Source organism: Primulina tabacum, chromosome 7, assembly GCF_025594145.1.
Source record: "Primulina tabacum isolate GXHZ01 chromosome 7, ASM2559414v2, whole genome shotgun sequence".
Classification (NCBI taxonomy): Eukaryota; Viridiplantae; Streptophyta; class Magnoliopsida; order Lamiales; family Gesneriaceae; genus Primulina; species Primulina tabacum.
The window spans coordinates 15,347,656-15,362,362 of NC_134556.1; positions in this window are offsets into that span (position 1 = coordinate 15,347,656).

Here is a 14,707-nt window from a genome sequence, read left to right on the forward strand (position 1 = left end):
TGTGGTAAAAATATCAAAATAGTGAAACATACATTAAATATTTTAAAACAGTCAGTAACGTCTATTATGTTTTCATTTCAAGTATATCTGCGATATCGTCACATAATCCATTATCTGTTATTCTCGATGAACAGAAGCTAACCAGACCTAATTATCATGATTGACTAAGGAGTCTAAAAATTCTCCTGAACTCGAAAGAGATAGCATATATGCTCACTAATGTTCCTCCAAAATTGGAAGCTTCTGGTGCTTGTGTTGAAGAACTAGAAAAGTTTGACAAATGGTGGGACCATGACTTGCAAGCAAAGAGCTATATGTTTGCTTCTATGTCAAATGAACTATAGATGTGGTTCGAGGATGCCGTAAATATTGCTGAAATTTACACACATCTGCAAGAATTATATGATGTACAGACACGTCCCTTGAGGCATGCTCCCTCTCAAGTAGATCATGACTACACGTATGCTAGATGGGGATTTGGTCCATGAGCATGGTGTAAATATGATCGGGCTCATTGAAAAGCTAGTGGGCCTGTACATGGTCATCCAGGGCTATTTGTTTACAGACATATTATTGTTGTCGTTCTTTTCCTCATTTTACAGGTTTGTTGTCAATTTCAACATTAATAAGATAGATGCTAGCATTAAAGAGCTAGTCTGTATTCTTGTGACACCCTAAACACTATGGTGCATAAATGCATTTAAAAGTTTATTAGTATAACTAAATTTTATTATTTTCATTTTATTATTTTTACCACATTATTTTTCGGTACAAATTTTATTTGTCCAAAGTATCTAGAAATACATTAAAATACATCACAATACAAAAATTCATCAAGTACTATAGGTTCTCATTCCATGACCAAATACCCAAAAATTAATAAAATATTATAATTAAGCTCAATATATATGTTAAGTAATTAAGTACAATAATCATTAGGTTCAATGTAAGATAAATTATAATTAGGTTCAATAAATAGGTTTAATATAATATAATAATTAGATACAAGAATATAATAATATTAAGTTTGGATAAACATAAAAATTTTTCCATTAAATAATAATTAAATAAATAAAAATAAAAAAATTAATAAAGATAAGTATGGATTCTCGGCTATAAATATAGCTGAACCCTTTTCTCAATTTACAAAAACCAGCCGAGAGAGTGAAAAAAGAAACGGTGGAGAAAAGAAGAAAGGAAGGGGAAAAGAGGAAGAAAAATAGAAGAAAATCCATAGACCTTTCCGAAAAATTCCAATTAATCACCAACTATTCACCTCATATCGTAAAACAATATAGCGCTGGAGGTGATGTAAGAGGATCAATCAAAAACAAAAAAAAAAAATCAAACAAAGATATTCCGAGAAACGGCAATGGAATCCCGTTTCAAGCAAGGTAATCTACGCTCATCTTTCTTATAGCTACACACCAAACTAGAGGTTGACTTGAACACAAAAGTTGTACCTCTTGTTGTATAGATAAGGTACATACCATTCGTCGGGCCAAAATATTGCTGGAACTAACATTTTCGGAATGCTGTAGTATCTTAGTTATCCATACGACGATATTTAAATCTGGTATTGATCGGTTAGGAATTTGAAAAAACTTTCAACATAAGAATTAAAGATCTTACAAAGTTATATATGCTGGAAAAAACCCGGCCACACGTGGCCACCAGAAGACGAGCCACGCGCCGGAACCGTCGGCGCGTGTGGCCTTATAGTCAAATTTCCGGTGGCCGAACTTTCCTAATGATGTTTTCGACTTTTTGGCCAACTTTTGTAATGTTTAGAAATATCTTCTAATTAATATGAATTTTGCAAACTTTAGTAAAATCAATCGGGTTAAATTTTGAACAAAAAAATAACTTGAAAATGATCAGCTATTTATTTAAAACTCTAACATATAAATATCATTCATAATATATTTTAGGACTTGCTCCAGCAACTCGGATTACTAATCAAGCCTAAATTGTAAGTTATCAGGTGAGAAATTACTATCCATTTTTCTATTAAAGCCTTTGGCATTTGGCCTGAAAATTTCAATAGCATTTATTTAATGTTCAAATATCATCTACAATTCATTTCAATTACTGATATATTTTCTTGCATATTTATGAATGGATCGATATACCATTAATGAATGGAGTCATGGACAACCGATTTCGGTCCGGAAATTGAGTCCACTGGACAATGTGGCTTCGGCCCGGAAAATGAGTCCAATGAACAACGGGTCAAAAGTCCCGGGTATATGGTTCATCTGAACAACGCGCACCGAATATTTCGGTCCGGAGAATGTTTCACCCGGCTCGTAAAAAGTGCTCAATTAGAGCCACCAATGTTAATTTATGAAATTTTCATTTATCTATTATTCCATTGCATATCATTCATAACATCTAAATTGTTATGCCTATTACTTCCTGCATAATTATAATGAAGCGCTATTTTAATTTATTTAAAAGTTATATACTAATTTAAACTCGCTAAGTCCTCAAAGACTTAACCCTCTGTTTCTTTTCGTCTATTGTAATTTCCAGACACAGGAACCCCTGAGTTGGAACAGGAGGAAAATAACTGAAGCTGAAATAAGAGCATTTGAAAGTTGGAATGATCTGTTTATAAATAAATGTTAAACTTCCACTGTAAATAATTGTACATATTTGAAATAAGAATGTAAATATTTGTATATAATCTTTTAATGATAGTAGAAAATATTTAAATTTTTATCTAAAATATTTTAATAATAATGATAAAAATAAAGATTGTAGAAAATGTGGCACTTAGTAAGGGAATAATTATGAATTCCTAAACCGGGCGTCACAGAGGTGATATCAGAGCCCAGGTTTCTTAGAGTCTAGAGACAGGAGCCTAAGATTTATTATAATATCATACATTAATCTTTATATTTCCTCATAATTGAAATGTTTTCCTTTCAAGATGACGGAGTCTAGTGGGACATCAAGAAATAAACAAAATATAATCATGAAACAAATGGAGGAAGAAATAATAAAATTAAGCACAGAAAACTCGGATTTGAAAGGCCTAGTGAATATGTATCGGGAGCATTTTGAAACCTTTGGAACAACTGAAACTTTTCATGGATTTATTGAAGAACGGATGAGGGCTGATAATCTAGCATATCAGGGAGAAGTGGGTCATGTACTGTATGAAAGAGACCGCACTCTTATATATTTACTAGACATGCATGAATTCTATGACCGAGGTTTGATTAGCTTCCTAAAAGGAGTATCACACCCTTTAATCCACATTGACCACTTAATCATGCATGGGCGTGAACTTGTTTATCAATCTATCCATGGAATGGAACCTGGTGTTATCGGTCCATCTTACACAAATCAAGCTAATCAGACCACAGCTCCTCCCATCACTAACACATTTGAAATCGGAGGTAGTAGTGTCACGCCCCAAGTCCGAAGCATCGGTGACATCCGGCCTTGTTTAACAATTAAATGGAAAACAATAAAGCCTCGTATCAAATCAAACCAATCTTTTTCATAAATAAAATATTGTCTTACAATGACAATGGAATAAAATACATCAGAGTTTCAAATAGCGGAAACGAAAGAAAAGTAAAATCTTGAGTTCTGATCTTGATCTCCGGTTCACCAACCCCAGAAAGCATCTTGCTCTTCCTCATCCAATTGCTCCTCATTTTTATCTGAAATTTGTAAGGGGTGAGTGTTTTGGGAAACACTCATCAAGTGGGGGTCGATCGATTCCAAAGATACATATAGAACTTAGTTTTCTTAAAACGTTCTTTTAACAGATTTTCAAAACTTAATATCCAAAGATACATATAGAACTTAGTTTTCTTAAAACGTTCTTGTAACAGATTTTCAAAACTTAATATTCTTAACTTATCAAAATGGAAACGAATCGAATAAGAGACAAAACTTATCAAATGATTCAGAACAAAACAGAAACAATTCAGATCATTTTAATTCAGAACAGAACATATCAGAACAAACAGAACACTGTTACTCATCTCATTTCCATGGTCAAATTGTCCCCAATATGTTAGTACTCTAAGGGGTGAGGCCAGAACACGGTTTTATACCCACCGATGGGGGCCAGACAGAACATGGTTTTATACCCACCAATGGGGGCCAGAACAGAATTACAATTCTCGCCCCATTTCAAATCGAGTTGTAACAGTGCAACACAGAATTCAGATTTATCGGACAGAACTTATCAGAATTTTCAGATATCAGAGTTTCAGACGGATTCAGCGGAACCAAAGAATTTCGAATAACAGACTGAGCATATAATCGATCGAAATTTTAAAAGACGGACATCATGTTGCTTTCGAAAATGAGGACACACATTCATGCATGTCATAACTTATATATTCAAGATTTAAAAATACAAACGAATTTACATAACAAAAGCCCACTTACTTATTTCTTGCACGAAGCTTTCTCTTGAAAATTCGGCAGCACTTCGGCGCAATTCTAACAAATACTGTCTTCACTTCAGCAGCACCTCGACGCAAAAACTCTAACACTTGAATCGCACGAGCTTCTCCCTTTTTATTTGAGTTTCGGCCGAGTGGTTTAGGGTGAGGGGGAAGAGCCGAAATTTTTTTTGAGGCTTTGTGAGATGATTTTTGAAGTGCATTTTATGTGTGGTCTTGGGAGGTATTTATAGAAAGAAAAATGACCCTCCAACTAGCCATGGACGAAATCTTGAGCTCCAAGGAAGCCATAATTGTGGTCTTGATGTAGGTACAAAGTTTCATGCATGAAAATCCAAAATCCTATGCATTCCTCAAGTTCTAGATTAGTCATGAATGTGGCTCAAAATCTCATGCACTCCTTAAATGTCATCTTGATTTTCTAAAGAGTCATTTCTTACCTTATTAATGTGTCTTAACCTTTAGCTCATCCCTTACGATCCCAAGTAAATAAGGTAAGAAATATACGAGCTTAAAACTTAGCTTAATCTAAGATCAAAATACTTTCATTCTAATTATAAAACTTAAATATGAACTTAGATTTTCAGCTAGTAACTCGTCGAAGTAACTTCAAAGCTCGGGAATGAGCTCAACCGGAAGCCGAGCTGCAAGTAACCACATCCATCGAAGAGTTATCACGGGAGGAGTAAAACCCCAGCTCAAGGACTCGATCTTTCAGCTCAAAGTAGCTCAACCAAGCTTGTCCTAACCGGACCAAAAATGGAATTAAAAGATGAGCTAAAGGCTTGGACAAGTTAAATGTACACTTGGACAAGTTAAATGTACAAGAATCAACTTTTGAGATAACCAAGGAAGAAGCAATCTCGGGTTCTCACATCCCTCCCTCCTTATTAAAAGTTTCGTCCCCGAAACTTGCATTAGCTTGATCTTTCGAACAAATGAGGGTATTGTGGTCGCATTTTCTCCTCGAGTTCCCATGTTGCCTCCCTTTCGGTATGATTTGACCATTGTACTTTGACATAAGGTATTGTCCGATTTCTTAACACTTGGTCTTTTGAGTCCACTATTCGGGTAGTGACTTCTTCGTATTTGAGTTCTTCAATGAGGTTTCCCTCAATCATCAGTGGTACAACCTTGAGTACATGACTCGGGTCTTGGACATACTTCCTCAGCTGTGAGATGTGGAAGACATTATGTATCTTGGACATATCAGGCGGTAAAGCTAGACAGTAAGCTAAGGTTCCTACCTTCTCCAGTATTTCGAACGGTCCCACATATCTCGGATTCAACTTTCCGGATTTACTGAACCGAACTACTCCTTTCATGGGAGAGACCTTAACGTAAGCTTTCTCACCAAGTTCCAACTGTAAGGGTCTTCTCTTCAGATCGGCCCAGCTCTTTTGCCTATCTTGGGCTGCCTTGTGTCTCTCCTTGATTATGACTACTTTATCAACGGTTAGCTGAATAAGTTCTGGTCCGATGACAGCTTTTTCTCTGACCTCATCCCAATATAGAGGCGACCTACACTTCCTTCCATACAATGCCTCATACGGAGCCATCTCGATGCTACTGTGATAGCTGTTGTTATACGCGAACTCTATTAACGGTAATTGTTCACTCCAATTTCCAGAAAAATCCAGTGCACATGCTCTCAGCATATCTTCGAGGGTTTGAATTGTCCGTTCGGTTTGGCCATCAGTTTGAGGATGGTAGGCCGTGCTGAGAGTAATTTTGGTTCCCATAGCCCTTTGGAAACTTTTCCAAAATCTTGATACAAATCTTGGATCTCTGTCAGACAGTTTACTTGCCGGAATTCCATGTAGCCTCACTATGTTGTCCACATACAAAGTGGCTAATTTATCCAAATTATAATTCATCCGTACTGGCAAGAAATGTGCAGACTTGGTCAGTCTGTCAATAATGACCCAGATCCCATCGTGACCCTGTCTTGATCGTGGTAGTCCTACTACGAAATCCATGGAGATGTTATCCCACTTCCATTCTGGTATCTCCAATGGCTGTAAAAGTCCTCCAGGCCTTGGATGTTCCGCCTTGACTTGTTGACAGACTAAACACTTAGCAACAAAGACAGCTACATCTTTCTTCATACCGTTCCACCAGTAATTATTTTTCAAATCCCGGTACATCTTAGTGCTTCCTGGATGTACTGAAAATCTCGATTTATGTGCCTCGACCATCACTTCTTCTCGAATTCCATCGACATTTGGCACATACAATCGTCCTTTCATCCAGAGTATTCCATTTCCATCAATTTGAAATTCTGGAGCTTTTCTTTCTTGGATTTGTTCTTTAATTTTAAGGATGGAGGTGTCTTGAATCTGCTTCAGTTTGATGGTCTCTCGAAGATTTGGTTTCACTGATAGGGAATTTAAGTTCACCTTCCCGGGGTTCCTTCGACTCAACGCATCTGCCACCTTATTTGCCTTACCCGGATGTTAATTAATTGACAAGTCACAGTCCTTGAGAAGTTCCATCCACCTTCTTTGCCTCATATTTAATTCCTTTTGAGTGAAAATATACTTGAGGCTCTGGTGATCGGTAAACACTTCGCATTTTACTCCATAAAGATAGTGCCTCCAGATTTTAAGGGCAAATACTACTGCGGCTAACTCCAAGTCATGAGTGGGCTAATTCTGCTCATATGGTTTCAATTGCCGTGAGGCATAAGCGATTACCTGACCCTCTTGCATAAGCACACACCCCAATCCTTCCTTTGATGCGTCGCTGTATACAGTGAAATTCTTTACTACCTCGGGAAGAATGAGTACTGGTGTGGATGCGAGTTTTTTCTTTAGGGTTTCGAAACTCTTTTCACAAGCTTCATTCCAAATAAATTTCGAATTTTTCTGAGTAAGTTTGGTGAGTGGAATGGCTATTGAAGAAAATCCTACCACAAATTTTCTATAGTAACCTGCTAATCCATGAAAACTTCTTACTTCAGTCACTGTCTTTTGTTGTGGCCAATCCTTGATTGCCTCTACCTTCTTAGGATCTACTGACACTCCTAATTCAGAAATTATATGCCCTAAGAACGCCACACTTTTTAACCAAAATTCACATTTCTTGAATTTGGCGTATAGTTCCTTTTCTCGAAGTGTCCGCAAAGTGAGACGCAGATGCTCTTTGTGTTCTTCTTCACTTCGTGGTACACAAGGATATCATCTATAAAGACAACCCCACAAACTTGTCGAGATATGGTTTGAATACCCGATTCATCAGGTCCATGAATGCTGCAGGAGCATTTGTTAGGCCAAAAGGCATTACCGTGAATTCGTAATGTCCATATATTGTCCTAAAAGCAGTTTTAGAGATGTCTTCCGCTTTGACCTTCAACTGATGGTAACCAGATCTCAGATCTAGTTTTGAGAAGACCTTGGCTCCCTTTAACTGATCGAAAATGTAGAACCCCTAAATTGGACTGCGTATAAGCCATGCATAATTCTAGTATTTAAAATTAAAATGATTTTTGTTGCATGAGTATTTAAATTCTTTTCTTTAAATTTACGCAGTAGTTTAATTGTTACCTTTTCAGTTAAATATGTGAGGCCGGACTGGAGATGGAGTGTTGAGATAAGTTAATAAAGACTTATTTAAGAAGTGGTAATTTAGCATGTTAGTAAATATATTTTAAAAGTTGGCATGCATGCAAGTTATTAAACTTCTTTGGTATTTTATTTAATTGTTTTTAAAGCATTAAATGCATGTTTATTTTATTAATTTATGTTTAATTATTTTTATGCATTTTAGGCATAATTCATGCATGATAGGATTTAATTCATGAAATTCATGCATTAGAATTTCTAGATGCATCTCACGTTCAAACGAGGATCGGAGACCGGAGAATTTTCAGGAAAATTATTTTATTATACGATTTATTTTTATAAATTAAGTTAAGGTATTTTTAAGGATATTTCTCAAAATTGGGATTTTATTAGGGTATTTTTACTCGCAGGACTTTATTTTTAACGGTACACAAATTTTATCGAATCGGGAGACTTTTTAATGGTTCGGCTATTATTTTAAAAACTTTTTCAACACGAAATATTTTTCGAGAGTACGTTTGGATTTTTGGGCCACTTTTAGACTTATTGGGCTTAAACTCTTTTAAAAACTTTTAAAATTCATTGTGGGCCAATTAACAAATATTTTATCTATATAATTAAGCCCTAAGCATCCAATTAACCCTAAACCTAATGTTTTACTCCTTAACCAGCCGACACCATTCAGAATCTCCAAAGCTCCTCGGTTTTACCAATTCCCAGCTGAAGGTCGCACCGCTTGCTCTCGTGTGTGTATAGAAGGTCTCCACCTCTTCGTTTTGAGCACCAAACTCCAAAGGCACGCATTGTATCCATCATTTTCTCATCACACATGTCATTTATACTGATTGTATGTGTTTATGCATGTAAAGTCTTCGATCCAGCCCTATACATGGCGGATGAGTTTGATTTTCTCACGTTCATGCTATTTTTCTCGGTTGCTCACATTCTATGAATTTCGGGCGAGGGGCTGCTAATATGTTGATGCTAAGGAACGGGCTAGATCTGGGTGGTAGTGTCATGGGGTTGGTGTAAGTTTCTGAAGAGTGCAGCGAAGGGTCGAGGGATGTATCAGCGAGAGTGTTCGCTGTCTTGGTATAGATCGTGGGATAGGATCGTGCTGGTGGTGCAAAGGCGATCCCTGATCTTAGACAGACCCTGATGGGTCTGAACTAGGGTCTGGAAATGCACAAACGCTACTGGTCTCGTCTTAGAAGCCGCGACGGAACTCATGAGCGATTTGGTTTCGGTTGTCGTTGTAAAGAGTGTAGCGGTTGGGTGCGCTGATGCATGGGGCTAGTGGCGTGAGTGCAGTAGGTCCAGGAGGGTCTTAGGGTGATCTAAGGGGGCCCGAACCATGGCTGGTGTTGTCGGGTAGAGTAGGGGCGTGAGTTTGAGGGGTTGAAGATAAATAGTGTGCAGAATAGGAAGGGCCGAACCTTGAAGGGAGTTTCTGAAATTTTAGCCGCGAATTTACATGTCCAGGAAGATGTCAAGGTGGGGCTTGGAGTGGTTGAGGAGGGAATGGTCTTGTTAGGTGCTAGCTAGGGTCGAATTTTGGAGTATTAATTGCATTAGGGACCAAGCTTGTCATTTCTGCAAATTCCAGCAGCTTTCAAGGGGGTGACCGAGGAGCTTAGAAGTCTGGTTTTGAAGATTTTAGGACCATTATAGTGTTTTTAAGATATGATAAAAAGTTGGGAGAATTTCGGTTAAGTTTCGAGTCGGTTCGGGTTAAAACCGGGACTCCGATCCATGTTTTAAAACGAATCGGTTCAGTTGTATTTTTGGCTCGAAATTACAACTAGGAATATTTTTAAAAATGTTTTGGGATATTTTAAGGAGTTTGTTAAGTTTCGGGTCAATTTTAGAGGTCCAGGGATTGAAACGATAATTTTTGGGTTTCCAGGGGCAAAATGGTCATTTTGCACCCGGGGTGAGATTTTGGTCTTAGCACTGCCCTGAGCACAAATCATGATATTTTTAAATGTTCATGCATCACGTTTATGATTTTTACGCTATTATAATAATTATGGTGCATGCTTGGTTTAAAGGAATTAAGAGAGAAAAAGTGAGAAAGTGAAGAGCACTCCGTCTCCGCCGCGCCGCGTCGTTATTTCGTTTGTTTTCTGTCAAAACAAACCAAGGCATGTTTATATCTTCTTTCACTCTTCAATCAAGCCATATAGGTATTTTTAAATATCGCAAGTACATGATTTTAATGCAAGAAGATCGAAATTGTTCATATTTAATTATGTTGGTTAATTATATTACGTGGATAGAAAATATTCATTTTGAGATTTATGCGATATTGCTTGTGGTCACTTTACTATCATGATTAAATCCTGTCGCCAGTTACCGGTCCGGTCGTCAGTTACCGGTTATGAGAGCATTACTAAGTCCTGTCGCCAGTTACAGGCCCGATCGCCAGTTACCGGTCAGTTCAGTTGTTTCACCCAGTACTGTGGCAGTGGTCTGATCAGACGTACATTACTAAGTCCTGTCGTCAGTTACAGGCCCGGTCGCCAGTTACCGGTCAGTTCAGTTCAGGGACCACATGCATAGACTATAATCTCACCAGAAAATTATTACAGGCTATTTCAGTACAGGTATCCAAGGAGCAAACATTTTCACTATGATTTTCTGTTCAGTTATGCACGTATTATAATTAATCATGACACGACATTTTTACGTTATGCCTCATGACATGATATTTCCACTTGCATGCAAGCTTATTATTTATTTATTTACTTGCTATTTACGATATATGCATGTTGAGTCTTTAGACTCACTAGACTTGATTGTTGTAGGTACTGATGGTGTCGGGACCGAGGGCGGGGACCAGTGAGCCAGCTCGAGTCTGCAGTAGTAGGACCCGAGGACCTCAGTTCAGCATTTATTATTATTTGATGGCTCAAACATTTTAATTATCGTTGGAAAAACTTTTTACTGTTATTTCGAAAATGTTAATTTCTTCCGCTACCACTTTGAACATCAAACTTTATTTATCTGTTCAGTTATGAATGAGGCAATTTTAATTATTTAAAAGAAAAATTATAAATTTTTCGCAAATTTTCAAGTACGAATTTTTAGGCCTCTACAGCTGGTATCAGAGCAATGATTCTGTAAAGGGTTGCACTACTACTGTGACCTCGAGAAGCTCATGAAGTCACGCATTCGGTCTGTAAGTTTTACATTTACGCATTTTATTTAAAGCATTAATTATTTTAAACAGCATGTTTCCATGAAATATTTTACGTTCAGATTTTAATTGTTCATTGTTTATTTAAATTTAAAAATAAATTATGGAATTATGCATGTTGGGTACGTTTGGAATTGGACATGTCTAAGACTTCGAATATTGGGCTTTAGGAGAGGTTGAAAATGATTTGACTATATTAATTTTTAGGTCAGTAGTGTTGATGTTCTCCTTATGGGTTATAAGTTAATCTTGAAAATTATGAATGCGTTTGAGACTTGTAGAATTTCTAAGAAATTATTAATGGTTCTTGGTTGTTAGTCGAGTAAATTTTTGAGGATTTCATATAAGCAATAGCGATTCGAAGACTACGACAATCTTTAGGATTATAAATGTACAATTTGAGGATTTTAAGTATCTATGGAAATGTAAGATTAATTATGAGAATTTATTTAGGATGCATTCTCTACATAGTTGGATTTAAGGATTGAATTGCAGGAATTGAGAATTTTAAGGACCTAATTGTAATAAACAATGATTTGAGGACCTAAGTTCAAAAATAAAATTCTAAGGGACTATTTTCGAATTTACCAAATTTTGGGATTAAATTTCGAGTTCGAGAATCTAAAAGTTTAATGAGGTAAGATGGAAATTTTATGGGGACAATGATGCAAATTTCGAAGAGTTGTAGGACCAAAATGTAAATTTGGAGAACTGTAAGGGTCAGATTGTAATTTTCAAAATTTTAAGGATTAAATGCGAACTTTTGAGGAATTGGAATTTTAAGTATTTATAAGAATGTAAGACGTGTTATGGGAATTAATTTTGGGTTTAATAAACTTAAGGCTATTGAACCTTATGATGCAGGAAATCTATAAAATGAAATTGGGAATACTGAGGACTACAGGGTAATTGGGCGATTTCGAGATCTAGGGAAAAATTGGATGATATTCGAGGAAAGTAAGAATTAATTTTACAATTTTAAGAAATTTGAGAACTTATTTAGTAGTAAGTGAGAATTGAACGGTTTAATTGATAGCAATTTTCGGTTATTTAGGCTCGAAGAAAATATAGAATATTTAGATATTTGGGTTATAATGTTATAATGAATGGTAACCAAGGACATTGTAGGATGAATCAATCTTAGGCGTGAAAATTTAAGCGTTAGTGAAATAATGTTGTGGCAAATTAAGAATTTAAAGTGATGACAATTTAAGTTAAATTTGATCGGTTAGTTAAGTTATAAGGATAAACATTGAGTTAGTAAAATTTTGGGAACATAAGTTTGATGTGTCACAAGTTTTAGTCATGATCTTAACAGTTAAGATTATACCTTGTGAGAATTTAAAATTTTTAGGAAAGTTGGGTACGATGATGGTTAGTTTAACTAGCAGACGCACGTAAGAGGTGAGGTAAACACCTTGTCTTGAGAAATTTTGGAAGTCATTAACAAACTTGGGACTAAACGGATATGTGTTGGAATTATTTTATTCAAAGCTATTTGGATTAGGTAGTCTGAATTTCAAATTTATGGGATATTTGTTCATACGGAAATTTTGGGTGAAATAAAAACAAAAGGGAATTATTAGTTGTGTTCAACATAAGTTACCAATGGTCGAATGTTAAGATTTTTATCGAGTAAGAAATCTAAAACCTAGATATGGAGATTCTAGAACTCTACGGGTTATAAGTGAAGTTGATTTATTAAAATTATTCTAAGGCTACCATGGGATGACTTAATAAGTTTTATACGCTAGCATGTATTAAGCATTGAGGATACGTAAGAATGCGACATTCGTTTCAATGAGGAAAGTCCAAGGGCCTTAGGCCTCAACTATATTGTAATTGGGAAGAAAATAGTTTAAGCATGTAATTGGGACTTGAAGGGCTTCAAAATATAGGTAGAAGTTTGATATTGTATAAATGGGTTTTATGAATTATCACTACTCGAAATTTAAGATTTGCGACAATTTAATATTTGGGATGTACTTGTAAATAATTAAGTTATGTAAGTTTGGTGCCATAAAATAAAGATACGATTCAAGGATCTTGGGCTAATCTTATTATGAGGTTGAGATAAGGTTTAACATTTAATTGTTTTACTGAGGATAGAAGTCGATCAGTAACTTTTGGTGCTAGGTTTCTTAAGTTGAACCGCATAAATGCTAATGTAATAGTTCGATAAATATTAGGGGTATAATATAAGAAAAGTAAGGTGCGATAAGTTTGGACATTCATCTCTATTATGAGGAATTACGAGATAAGTAAAATTCGAGTTCATAGTAGAATAGAACTAAGTCACCATAAGTTGTTTTAAGTTACAATTCGCAAACGAGGATTAGAAGGTAGAGTTAATCAGGACGGAGGAAGACATAAGGACATCTTAAGATTATTATTTTATCAGAGTAGCGCCGCGAAAATGTGACCATTGGGATATTAGAACTAAGTTTAAACTTTGTGATTATCAAGGATAAGCGAATTTCGAGGACGAAATTTCTTTTAAGGGAGGAAGGATTGTAGAACCCGTAAATTGGACTCCGTATAAACCATGCATAATTCTAGTATTTAAAATTAAAATGATTTTTATTGCATGAGTATTTAAATTCTTTTCTTTAAATTTATTTATTTTACGCAGTAGTTTAATTGTTACCTTTTCAATTAAATATGTGAGGCCGGACTGGAGATGGAGTATTGAGATAAGTTAATAAAGACTTATTTAAGAAGTGGTAATTTAGCATGTTAGTAAATATATTTTAAAAGTTGGCATGCATGCAAGTTATTAAACTTCTTTGGTATTTTATATAATTGTTTTTAAAGCATTAAATGCATGTTTATTTTATTAATTTATGTTTAATTATTTTTATGCATTTTAGGCATAATTCATGCATGATAGGATTTAATTCATGAAATTCATGCATTAGAATTTCTAGATGCATCTCACGTTCAAACGAGGATCGGAGACCGGAGAATTTTCAGGAAAATTATTTTATTATACGATTTATTTTTATAAATTAAGTTAAGGTATTTTTAAGGGTATTTCTCAAAATTGGGATTTTATTAGGGTATTTTTACTCGCAGGACTTTATTTTTAACGGTACACAAATTTTATCGAATCGGGAGACTTTTTAATGGTTCGGCTATTATTTTAAAAACCTTTTCAACACGAAATATTTTTCGAGAGTACGTTTGGATTTTTTGGCCACTTTTAGACTTATTGGGCTTAAACTCTTTTAAAAACTTTTAAAATTCATTGTGGGCCCATTAACTAATATTTTATCTATATAATTAAGCCCTAAGCATCCAATTAACCCTAAACCTAATGTTTTACTCCTTAACCAGCCGACACCATTCAGAATCTCCAAAGCTCCTCGGTTTTACCAATTCCCAGCTGAAGGTCGCACCGCTTGCTCTCGTGTGTGTATAGAAGGTCTCCACCTCTTCGTTTTGAGCACCAAACTCCAAAGGCACACATTGTATCCATCATTTTCTCATCACACATGTCATTTATACTGATT